Source organism: Rhinichthys klamathensis, unplaced genomic scaffold, assembly GCF_029890125.1.
Source record: "Rhinichthys klamathensis goyatoka isolate OS25496 unplaced genomic scaffold, OSU_Roscu_1.1 h1tg000369l_1, whole genome shotgun sequence".
Lineage (NCBI taxonomy): Eukaryota > Metazoa > Chordata > Actinopteri > Cypriniformes > Leuciscidae > Rhinichthys > Rhinichthys klamathensis.
The window spans coordinates 1,285,309-1,297,411 of NW_026606877.1; positions in this window are offsets into that span (position 1 = coordinate 1,285,309).

Here is a 12,103-nt window from a genome sequence, read left to right on the forward strand (position 1 = left end):
AGACCTTTACAGTGGTGGCTCAGGACCAGAGGGTTCTCCCCGAGGGGAAACCCACTTCGTATGATCAAGATCACGTGGCGGTGTCTCCGCGCCTTGGTTATATGGAGGAAACACTGGTTCTTAACCCAGGGTCGGTGTTAGAAGCTCTTTGCCATCGAGTTGTGATCTCGACAGATGCTTCCCTCACCGGCTGGGGAGCGGTATTGGAAGGCCGCTCAGCTCAGGGCTTGTGGAGGAGTCATCATCTCTCTTGGCACATAAATTGCCTAGGGATGATGGTCGTCTTCAATGCGTTGAGACATCTCCTCCCAGACCTGAGGGGCCATCATGTGTTGTTCTGGAACAGTGACTGTTAGGCCTCAGGGCAGCAGCATCCAATGTGATACCCTTTGACCTGCTGTACGTGAGACCTTTACAGTGGTGGCTCAGGACCAGAGGGTTCTCCCTGAGGGGAAACCCACTCCGTACGATCAAGATCACGCGGCAGTATCCCCGCGCCTTGGTTATATGGAGGAAACTCTGGTTCTTGACCCACAGACAACACGTTGGTGGCCTCTTATTTTGGTCCCTCAGGAAATTACACTGTCTGAGGGCAGTGTATATTCCAGGGGGGCCAGAATATTGGAGCAGACACCCTGTCGAGGCAGGGGCTGAGGCCAGGGGACTCCACCCCGAGGCGGTGGAGCAAATATGGGAGTTTTACGGCCAGGCAGAAGTGGATTTGTTCTCGTCTCAGCATACAACGCACTGTCCACTCTGGTTATCCCTCACTCAACCAGTCCCCTCGGGGCTGGATGCTATGGTGCAGATGTGGCCAAGGCTACGTCTGTACGCATTTCCCCCTGTTGCTCTGCTCCCAGGAGTTCTGGAGTGAATCCGCCAGGATGGAATAAGCCTATTTAGTAGCACCACCCTGGCCGAGCTGAATTTGGTTTGCGGACCTAATTTTTCTCCTCGACGGACCTCCCTTGGAGGTCCCGATCAGGAGTGACCTTCTGTCTCAGGCAAGGGATGCAATATCGCACCCCCGGCAGGGGATTTGGAAACTGTGGGTTTGGCCTCTGAGGGGGCCCAACTCATAGAGAGTGGTCTCTCAACCGAGGTTGTTGAGACCATTCTAAGCTCCAGAGCTCCCGCTACGAGGAAACTATATTCACTATTTCGAGAGTTTTTCACTTCTTGGTGTTACCAGCGTCAGTGGGATCCGGTTAACTGTTCAGTAAACACATTATTCGAGTTTCTGCAAGAACGCTTTGTATCAGGTCTATGTCCTTCCACGCTTAACCCTCTGGGGACCAGAGTGTTTTTGGGGCCCTTGGGATGTTTTGACATGCACTGACATTTGTGCTTTTTTCAGTTATTTATAAACATGTTAATGGCAAAGGTGTAAATTCACTCTATATAGCACAAACAGGGCTACCATGAAGAGTGAGCAACATGTATGTACATGTTTGTATTTTTAAGAGAATAATGTTTATGCGTGGTTATTGAAAAAAATAAAAATGAAAGTTGCTGAAATAAGACCACAAAACACATATTGATTATTTCTTCACAAGACTTTTGAAAATTGTATCACATAGTCTAGAATATTTGCTCCAAAACTATGTGAGAATCATCCTGACTACTCATTCAGATAAGTCAATAAAGTATTTTACATGTTTAATGACGTGTTTTGTTTGAGAAAGCTTTATGCGAGGAGGCGTGATCTCTCATTAATATGTGTGGCATTCCACACCTGAGAAAGACAAAGACCCTCCCACAATGGCCCTATTAGGTGCTATCAGGCCATATCATTACAGGAGCCTTGCACAAAGAATGAGGCGATTTAAAAAAAGAATGGCTTTTAGATTGTTTGGATTTATATAAGGAAAATACAGGGTGCATACGTCTGGACACTTCTATCACACACCCTTCACCATATAGACATGGTTTTATTTCAGTTCAAAGTTAGAGTTGGAAACATCTTGAAAAGAAAATTGTCTTTTTCCATAAATGTCTTAGTTTGATCATACATATTTCAAAGTTGAGGATTCGTTATTTTGATATAGCTTGAACAAACACTATAACATCTTAGTTGATTAGTTTATTGACAAAACATACTATATATTTAACATATGAGCAGAAACTCCTAACAAAAGCTTATTTGATGTCTATTTTAGAGTCTGTAACAGTGCGTATCTGTGCGTTCATTCATTCATTCATTCACACACACACACACACAAACATGATTCACATTTAAACAGTATGCTATTTTTCCGTTTACAGACACTAACGTTATTCTATATCACGATTAGAACAAAGCACTTGTAAGCATAAAACACTTACACTTCTCAGCTGAATCTGTTGCTCCTCCTCGAAGTGAAAATAAACCAGCACTTGTTCTGTGGTAAATTGTCCCAGGATTGTTCCTCATATAGCCGCGCAAGACGACAGTAGATTAATCTGACTAAAAAATAATGTGTGTTGTCAGAGTTTATGGGCGTTAACACGTCTCAATGTGTTGCTTCACATATTTGCGTTTGAATAGCGCGTGCTCTCCGTGGGCGTCACATTACCAGAGATAATCAGCTGAGAGAAAGATAATGAGACGGGCTGACACGTCTCTCTTTTTATATAGATGACATAAACGGAGAATATTAATTTTAGTTTTGAATCGGATCATTTAAAAGTACAAACTCAAATGATTTAAAAGATATATTGCTTATGGCTGGGTGAATAGTATTAGCTCAGTTGTGTTGAAGATTAGAGACGTGCTCCAGAAAAAAAGTTCACTGTGACTGAGAGGCAGAAGGCACACCCTGTTTGTTTTCTTTATTTTACAAAAGTACAATATTTTATTTCGATTGTATGTGGGTACATAAAAAAGTAGACATTTAACAGATTATTTTCATATATTTCTTAACTCTATATGAACAGAAATGATGGTAGTACTTTAAGTCTATTTTTCTGCTATGTGAAAAAAAACGAGCAAAACGCGTTTCCTTCGTGGCACTTTGAGGCTGAGGCCTGCAACTTGCACTAGGGTGCTGGCTTGGGACCTGGCAATAGTTCTAGAAGGCCTATCTGGGGCTCCCTTCGAGCCCTTAGATTTGGTCTCAGAGAAGTTCCTTTCTTTTAAGACTATTTTCTGCTAGCTATTTCGTCCCTATAAGAGTCAGACCTTCAGGCCCTTTCGGTCCCCACCTGCCTTGACTGCACCGGGGATGGCCAAGGCAATCTTACCCGAAACATGGATATGTTCCAAAGGTCCCTAACATTATTCCGAGGCCTATTGTGCTGCAGGTTTCTGTCCTCCCCCATTTTTCGGACCAGGTAAGGCTGAACCTCTTGTGCCCAGTGCGAGCACTGGACACTTATGTTCGTCAGACTTCTCTGTCGAGAAAATCCAACCTATTGAGCATATAGATAGTCGAGACTATTCTTCTTGCTTGTGAGTCTTCTGGCCAACCATTTGGTGGTCAGGGCTCATTCCACTAGGAGTATGGCTTCTAAGCGTATTATCTGGAGTTCTCTCCAAGACGTTTGTGATGCGGCGGGCTGGTCCTCACCGCTCACATTTGTGAGGTTTTACAGCTTGGACCTGGATGCTGCTCCAGGATCCCAGGTGCTTGGTGCAGTGTGACAACAAGCTGACACTCAGGCATTTGAAAGTCTAGTGGTTTGGGTATTCTCGTTCCCAAAGAGTCGTTGACGCATCGCGAGTTCCCTCGAAAGGGAACGTCTCAGGTTACGACTGTAACCATAGTTCCCTGAGAAAGGGAACGAGACGATGCGTCAGCCTGCCATACTTCCTGCATCCCTGTGATCGGCTTGCTTCGGCAATTTTCGAAGCTAATGCCGGTTTGCACCGGATGTGCTTTTATCCCTTCCTGGTCATGACGTCACCCGCCCGTGACGCTCATTCTTTCCATTGGACTAGTTGACATTGATGCTCAGACGCATTCACGCTGGGGGCGTTCCCAAAGCGTTGTTGACGCATCGTCTCGTTCCCTTTCTCAGGGAACTATGGTTACAGTCGTAACCTGAGACGATTTCAACAGAAGCTCAAAATATGAATGAATTGTGTTTTATAAATTAAACTAGGGGCATGTATACAGTAAAGCTAAATGCGACACCTGCAATGGATAGACTGACTTTTTAAGTGTTTTTATTATTCAGAAGGCCTGGTATTTCAGTGTATATGTGATAAGCAACACTGTAAAAGGCATTTCATATTTTCCCTCAGCTCAAACATTTTATAACATTTTGCAAATATTTAGTGAGACACAATTAGTGACATACAGGCCCTGATACTGGTTCAGCAGAAGAAAACATTTTCATACAGGTTTGGAACAAATTGAGGGTGAGTAAATGATGACAGAATTTTCATTTTTTGGGTGAACTATCCCTTCAAGGCTATGTTCGGACTGTCAGCAATTTTTTTTTTTTGCATATCCAGATTTTATCCACATTGGTTTTGCGTCACTCTTAACATGACACACATTAAAACATTAAAACGTGTGGCAGACATGCCGGAAGTATTCATACGGTATTCAAACAGTGTGTCCAAAGATTTTGGCCGTGACTACAGCACACAACACAATAATATATACCAGTGCAGAACTCCTCCGTCACATAAGAAAAAAATCAGCGTCAGAGGAGTTCTGCACCGATGATGTGATCAAAATGATGCACCTCCATTTTTCCTCCATCCGTTTTGAAAGCCTCGTCACAAACATGGGTACACCTACGGTATGTTGTTACCAAAGCACCCCAAGCAGATAGGTTGGTTAGGTCTGAACACACAAATATTTTTTGATCACTTGCAATTAATAGTGCGGACAGTTTGCCTGAAAATATCTGAATTCGATTTGCCTGCAGTCTGAACATTGCCAGATACTTCTTTCAAAATCATGAAAGAAAAAAAAACGTACCCCCCCCCCCCCCCCCCCAAACTTTTGAATGGTAAAGTATATTAAATAATATACTTTATAAATTTCACTATTTGCCTAACATACCTTTATCCACATAAAACACAGTAACTATGCCAACACAGCCCATTTTTAAGCTATTTCACACCGTATGGGCTCCACATAAAAATGTTAGCCGGGATTTTCTCTGAATCTGAGTTTATAGCTGAGCTAAACCTGTCTGTCACAGGACAGATCATAGTCTAGGAGACACAATTTCAGTCAACTCAATTTTGACAAAATGCATAGGTTTAGTTATTGCGTTGTACCTTTGAATAGCTACAGTTGATTTTGTATATTAAACTGTAAGTAATTTTATATATATTTTTTTTTTAAATGGCACACTTCACTTTTATCATCAGCATTCTCAGAAGTGAGAATTCCAGCCTCACAGCATGTGTTTCTAATGCAATTCCTGTAATACCAGATAAAAGTGTCATGGCTTTGTTTTGCTTTGTCATGTTTGTGAGTTCGGCCATGCAGGGCGAGAAAATGCCAAGGAGGAGTTAGATGATATACTCATAAGTCATGACACTGCGCAGTAAATCTGGTGCAGGTGTGGCTTATTGATCTCCCAAGAGAAATATGGTCCTTCCATTCTGTTTCTCTTCCGCTGATATACGGCCACACTGATGTTGTAAATGAGTCTCAGGGCCATCCACGGAGGTTTGGACAAAGGGCAATATTTGAGGCTGAGTTATCAAAACATGCTGGAAATCTTTTATCCCTGAGTAAACTTCACCACACATTTTTGGTCATTCACATTGGTAGAGAGAAATAAATAATGTTACATAGGGAGCAGCTGCAGAAGGAGATCAGTATAAACAGGCCGAGATGATGTGCAGAGAAGCAATGATGTGATGTGTTTTTTTTTTCCTTCAACAGTGTAAACAGAGTAGATTGGGGAGAACTTAGGCGAAGCTGTGTGGGAGGATGAATCCAGCGAGTCCAATAAAGAAACACATCGAATGTTGTTTCTCCAGGGGAGCTCCTATATTCTCTGTGTAACTGAGGGGAATATTAGACATGCCTCCTGTGTATACCACAGTTCCTTATGTGTGAGATTGCATTGCATTATAGTGACACATTATACTTGTTTGTTTGTTTGTTTCAGGGTAAGATTGGCATTACTGTGTGCATGTGTTGATATGTATAGAAGGCATATAAATATTATTAATCATATTAATGAAGGAATTGTGTGTAAAACACTAATGTGGTGTGTTTATAATTGCATCTTTATTTGAATTGAAGCATAAAGTGGTGGCCTCTCAAACAGACCATGGTGAATAGAGCGATATTCCTCTTCTTCTATTTCAGACAATGCCTAAAACTCATGAAATTGTTAGTTCTTGGAAAGTGATGTGCAGGAATGAGCCATGCATAATGTATTTTTATTGTATCTAAACACACATAGTTAACCTCAATCCTTATGCTATGTTGCTTCTGGCGATTTGCGACACTTTCATGAAATGTTCAGTAAATGCAAAATGAGCATTCAGGTTTTTTTCAAAACAGATGATTGTATGTATCGTGAGAGTTCAGAAATCGCATTTGAAAATATTGTACAACCTACACTAAACCCTAAACTATCTAACCGATAGTGTTAAGAAAAAAAAAAAACATTTGCTGAAGCAACCATGCCATTATAGCTTACTTCTATAAGTCTTTGTGCCCCTTTATCGTGACTATTGATTCACGGGACTCGTACCTGAGCGCTCCGCATCACAAGTGCAATGCTGTACCAGGTGAGCTACTGAGCAAGTTTACTTCGATAGAAAAGCCATGGAGCTGATTATGTGTTGCTTTTATCAAAATGTGTTTAAATCATGCACTATAGTAAAAGTGTTTTTGAGGTCATAGTATAGTGCAAGGAACCGCACAATAAGTCTCCATAAATCTATAATCTTTCCCTATAATCAGAATATGTGTGAAATGATGTGTGAGATGTTGTTTTTTTTACATCCACTATAGTGTTAATTTAAAGTCCGTGTAAAGTCTAATTTAAGTATGTGTTCTGAGTTTGTCACACCAGAGAAAAATTTGTTATTAGCCACCCAGCCAAATTTGAATGATAAAAAAAGCCGGCAAGTACATAAAATAAGCTATCAAAATCTTGAAAAAATTAGCATTATTCTCTACTCTCAAAAGCTGGGGGCGTGTCCGCTGGCTGCGCTGAAACCACGCCCACTCGCGGGAAAGCTGCCGATGGTGATATTCATAGACAGTAAAAGAAATGGACACAGCGACCCCATAGATTTTAACGGAGAAAGTTGAAGCCCATAAAAGCACTCACTTCCTGATAGCCAAGTGCACTGCGCAGGCTCAAACTGAGCTTGACGACGTAGATGTGACGTGAGCAACCGTTCTGACCTTCTAGTAGCTGTGCCGAGACAAATCTGAATTGAAATCTGAAACAAATCTGTTGTTGAAATATTTTGTCCCGTTGCTTTTATGAACTCTCCATCTATGGGCTTCTCCCTTGACTTTATGCCTCCATGTCCACCCGATTGCCTCATAGACAGTAAACGATTGCCTACGAGCTTCTACTTCTGTCTATACGGTAATTTCTCTACTGTGCGACAGAGCGTCCCGTGGTTATGACGCAATCGTTAGCCTATTTTTACAAAAACGGCTTCTACGGGACCATAACGTAAGATACAAAGTAATAGAGCCTTTTATCCATTGTCCCGTTTCTTAAGAAATAAATAATGGACAAATTGAGTCTTTGGACGCCTCAGATGTAAAGTTATTCGCTGTCAAAGTGACGCCAAAATGAATGGGAGTCAATGGGATGCTAACAGTAGGTGATAGCCAGCTACAATGGCGGCCCCCAGAGGAAGCTTCAGTTTCTGGCGGATGGATTACCCCCTTGGTGATATTAGGTGATACTGCTTTCGGGACGGGAGGATGAAGGCCGAGGCGGGAGATAGTCGGTTCGGCCCCATTCACCACAGCGGATTATCAGTGAATCCCAGTTGTCTCCGATGAAAGTTTATAAAACTATCCCGTGTAAAATGATCACTACAGAGGCGGGTGATCCTCAGCGCTCCATCAAGGTTGGCTCTTCACAAAATTAATCCACCTCTTCTTGATGTGATCGTTTTTAGGAAATTTAAATAAAGACACCGATCTGTTTTGTACATGATCGCATCCAGGTAGTAGCCTACGCATTTCCGTGTCGAAGGCATAGCTAGATAGCAAACTGTAGGCTGTAGTAACTAATAGTACTGACAGTAACTCACGATTGAGCGCCAAACTGATGCGAATGTGCTCTATTGTTAGGGGAGGGGCCAGCCTCCCGTGGCCTCAGTGCGTCATCAAGTAGGGGGGTGTCCACGAGCTCAGGGGCTCCAGTGCGTCATCGAGCCCTGTTTTAGCCCCGCCCAATAAATCCGGAAAATAGCAATGGTGAAAAACTCCACAATTCAGTACTTCACAGGTCACAGTCTTTGTAATATGTTTTAGCAATACATTTCTAACATTTATAATGGGTTTAGAATTTTTTTTTTTAGAATTGCCTTTACAGGGACTTTAAGCTGGAGACTGCAGTGAGTTGTATGTATTGTACAGTGATTTGTATGTGTATGATACTATGTATATGTTGCTGTTTGGCTGCTTCAACCAATTGACAGATGAATATTTACCAAAATTCAGTAGAGTTTGATTGGATGTATTGGATTTCACATCAACGACAAAAGAAATGGCTAGTTAAGAATCCTACATCAAACGATGCATTACTCTGATATGGAAAATAGCTATGTAATTGTGTTGCTTGTTATCTAGCAAATGTTACTCAAAATTATGGGCATGAGATGTTTGCTGCAGAGAGCAAAATGACACATACAAAAAAATAATTAAACAAAAACATAGCAAAGAACTTCAAAGAACAAACCTGGATGAGAGTAATACTGAAACATTATCACTGTTCATGTCAGATCATGTTCTCTGGACTTCAAATGTATATATTTACAGTATACATAAAAGTATTTAGCAACGTGTTATTTTATATTCTTTTTTGTTTTGTTTTTGTATTTTCTTGTTTGCAGGACTAAGCAATGAGGACAAAATAGGCTGTAGAAATGTAGTTTCCAGTAGCTCTACAGTAAGCAGGAAAACCACATGAATTCCAGTCTATATTTCTTGGCTTGTATAAATAAGGGATAATATAACCTCTGCTCTGTCTATTAGGGACAAAGTAGAACAACATTTTTCATTTAAAGATTCAGTGTTTGACAGCCATCATATAAATGCATCACGGGACCAGCAGTCAGATTGAAAGTGCAAATTCCTCTTAATTTAGACCAAGTGGTTCACAAAATTTCCACCATGTTCCTTAGCTTGATGCGTCAGAGGAACAGATGGAGAACACAGAACAGTGGCAGAGCACAGTTATTATGGTCTTGCACATTTACGAAAAAGAAGAAGAAGAAGAAAAAAAATCACTGCAACCTAATGGAGTCTTTGCCGGATCCGCTTTCCCAAGCCTGTGAAAACACTGATGCAAATGTATATTTTAAAGATCATGATTCGTAGGGAGTTTTGAGCATTCCCTCTTTGAAGCAGGAGCTCAGGGGCTTTTGGGAGGGCAGTGCACTGCTGTATCCCACTGCGGTTCAGGAAGACAAAAGTAATATTCTCTGGTGAATTAATGCAGTGTCGCTAATTCTGTCTTCCCTGCCTCTCCTCTCTTAGTGCCGTGGGGTTTGAAAGAGCGAATAGAGTAATGAACATGGAAAAAGAGCGACTACTGCCACAATTCAAAAACAGGCAGCTGAAGGATGGATGGAAGGCATAAAAAAACACTGAAAAGACTACTTAAATCCCCTACTTTTAGAAGAGGACTCAAATGATAAAAAAAAGATCATAAACCTGAAATAGTACTTCATTCAAAAAATATTTTAAATGGACAACAATGAACGTTCCACATGGCATATGCATTAAATAAAAAAATATCAGTCATTACTGGATATACTGTCTATGACAGAATACTGTAGGCCTATAGGCAATAGACACTGAGGAGTCTAGCGATTTGGTATTAATCAAAGAACACAGGATGTTTTGCTTTAACAGAACATGTGTGGCTTAATGTTATTTAGCACAGCATATAATATTGACTCACCCCTTTATTTATTTAAAAAGGGGAAACATTTAGCTTGCGGTGAAGCACAATGGAAGTAAATGGGGGGCAGATTTTGAAAATGTAAAGTTTATAAAAGCACTTACATTAATTAATTTGGTAAAATTAATTAGGAAATTACTTTTAGGGTTTATACAACTTTTATTTCACAGTTAATATAAATGTGGTTTACATCTTGTGTGTATACTATTGAAACACTGAGTATTTTAACATTTATAGGTGTTACAGAGTATTTTAAAAATATACTTTTTTTGGAATGAGTGTTACTGTAAGAATCCTGATGTACTTGGATGTAAGGTAAATAGTACACCTTGCTGCAACTGAATAATTTATATCCCCGTATTCTTGCCCATATGGCACAGTTATATTGTTTTGTAACAGCTCTATTCAGCTTTCAGCATTTACATGTCTTATTATGTCGCCACCACCAATGATAATCCTCTGCGCATGTCATGGGTGATACAACCTGTAGAGGTGCTCTTCAAGCATGTTACATATAGAAAGAGCAATAAGCCTCTAATCTACCCCTCTGAGGATTTTTAGAAGGGTTTTTAAAATTTTTGGATGCTGGTAACCAGCTGTGTCTGATGTGATGTATATGGCGATGTTCCACTTTATTGAGTGTAATTAAATAATCATATCAAATCACCAGGGACTTGCAGTCAAATGTTGTAGGCCATGTTGGATAAGTATTCATACCCAACTCCATCATCCACATTTGAACCAGCCAGAATAAGGATTTGCTCCTTTTAGGCTAATGAAGGGTATAATGTGGTGTGGTAAATCGACAGTTCAGGTTTGCTTTAAATTGTTTAATTTTTGAATGTGGGTACTCCACAGTCTGTCAATACCGCAAGCATTCAAAGAGATACTGCACAAAATGTGAATGTCCATTAAAATGTATGTAATTACTAAGCGCAATAAGTATACTTAACCCATTAAAATAGAGATTACTACTAAAATAGCATTATGATTTGGATAGAGAAGAACAGTGTGTTGTAAGACCACAATATTTTCTGTTGGTTGAAGATGTTTGTAACATTTTCCAGTGTACTTCTAAAGAACCCACAAAGACTGCACAGAATGGCACAGTTTATACGCAACATTTTCCATAGCTGTGAGAGACTAAAGTAATGCACACACACACACACACAGTTTTGCTATCTTTGTGGGGACTGTGCGTAATAGTTTTAATAATGTACAAACTGTATTTTCTATACCCTAATCCTACCCCTAAACCTACCTATGACAGAAAACTTTATGCAATTTTAAATTTTCAAAAAAATGTCATTTAGTATGTTTATTTATTCATTTCCCTCATGGGGACCGCTGGATGGTCCACACAATGTAATATAAACCTGCATACACACAAATTTATTATACAGTATAATATATATATATATATATATATATATATATATATATTTAGGGGTGTAACGATACACGTATTCGTATTGAACCGTTCGGTACGAGGCTTTCGGTTCGGTTTTCGGTACGCATTTTTGAACCGAACGGTTCGTTGGACCATTTTTCCTGCCGACCAAAATTTCGTTATTTCAAATGAAGGCGCGTCACGCGTGGCAAGCGCGCTCATAATGTGCGTGACCACAACATTGCCCAACATCAAATGGCAAATGTAATGTAAGCGGAACGAAACCACTCGTTATTGTGTGGTTGAAGGACCGTTTATCAGTTTGGACAAATACAGCGCGAGCCGATCTTAATCATCAGCACTGTTACTACACAGCCAAATCCAGTAAAGAAAGCATTTGAATTCGCCACTGAAGTAATAACATCGCTGCAAGATCTAGTGAGAAACATTCGCATTTCTCCGTTATTAACGGATCAAACAGCGCTGACGTGGAAACCAGGAAGAAACATTGTGCCATGAATGAACTATCCAGTGTCCACAGATCAGCAACATTCACCATGGGTTTACTGTAGTAACACTACTAACTGTAACCATGGAAGTTTGGCAGGAATAGTAGGCTATAATGCTTTCAAGTAACATCACGTC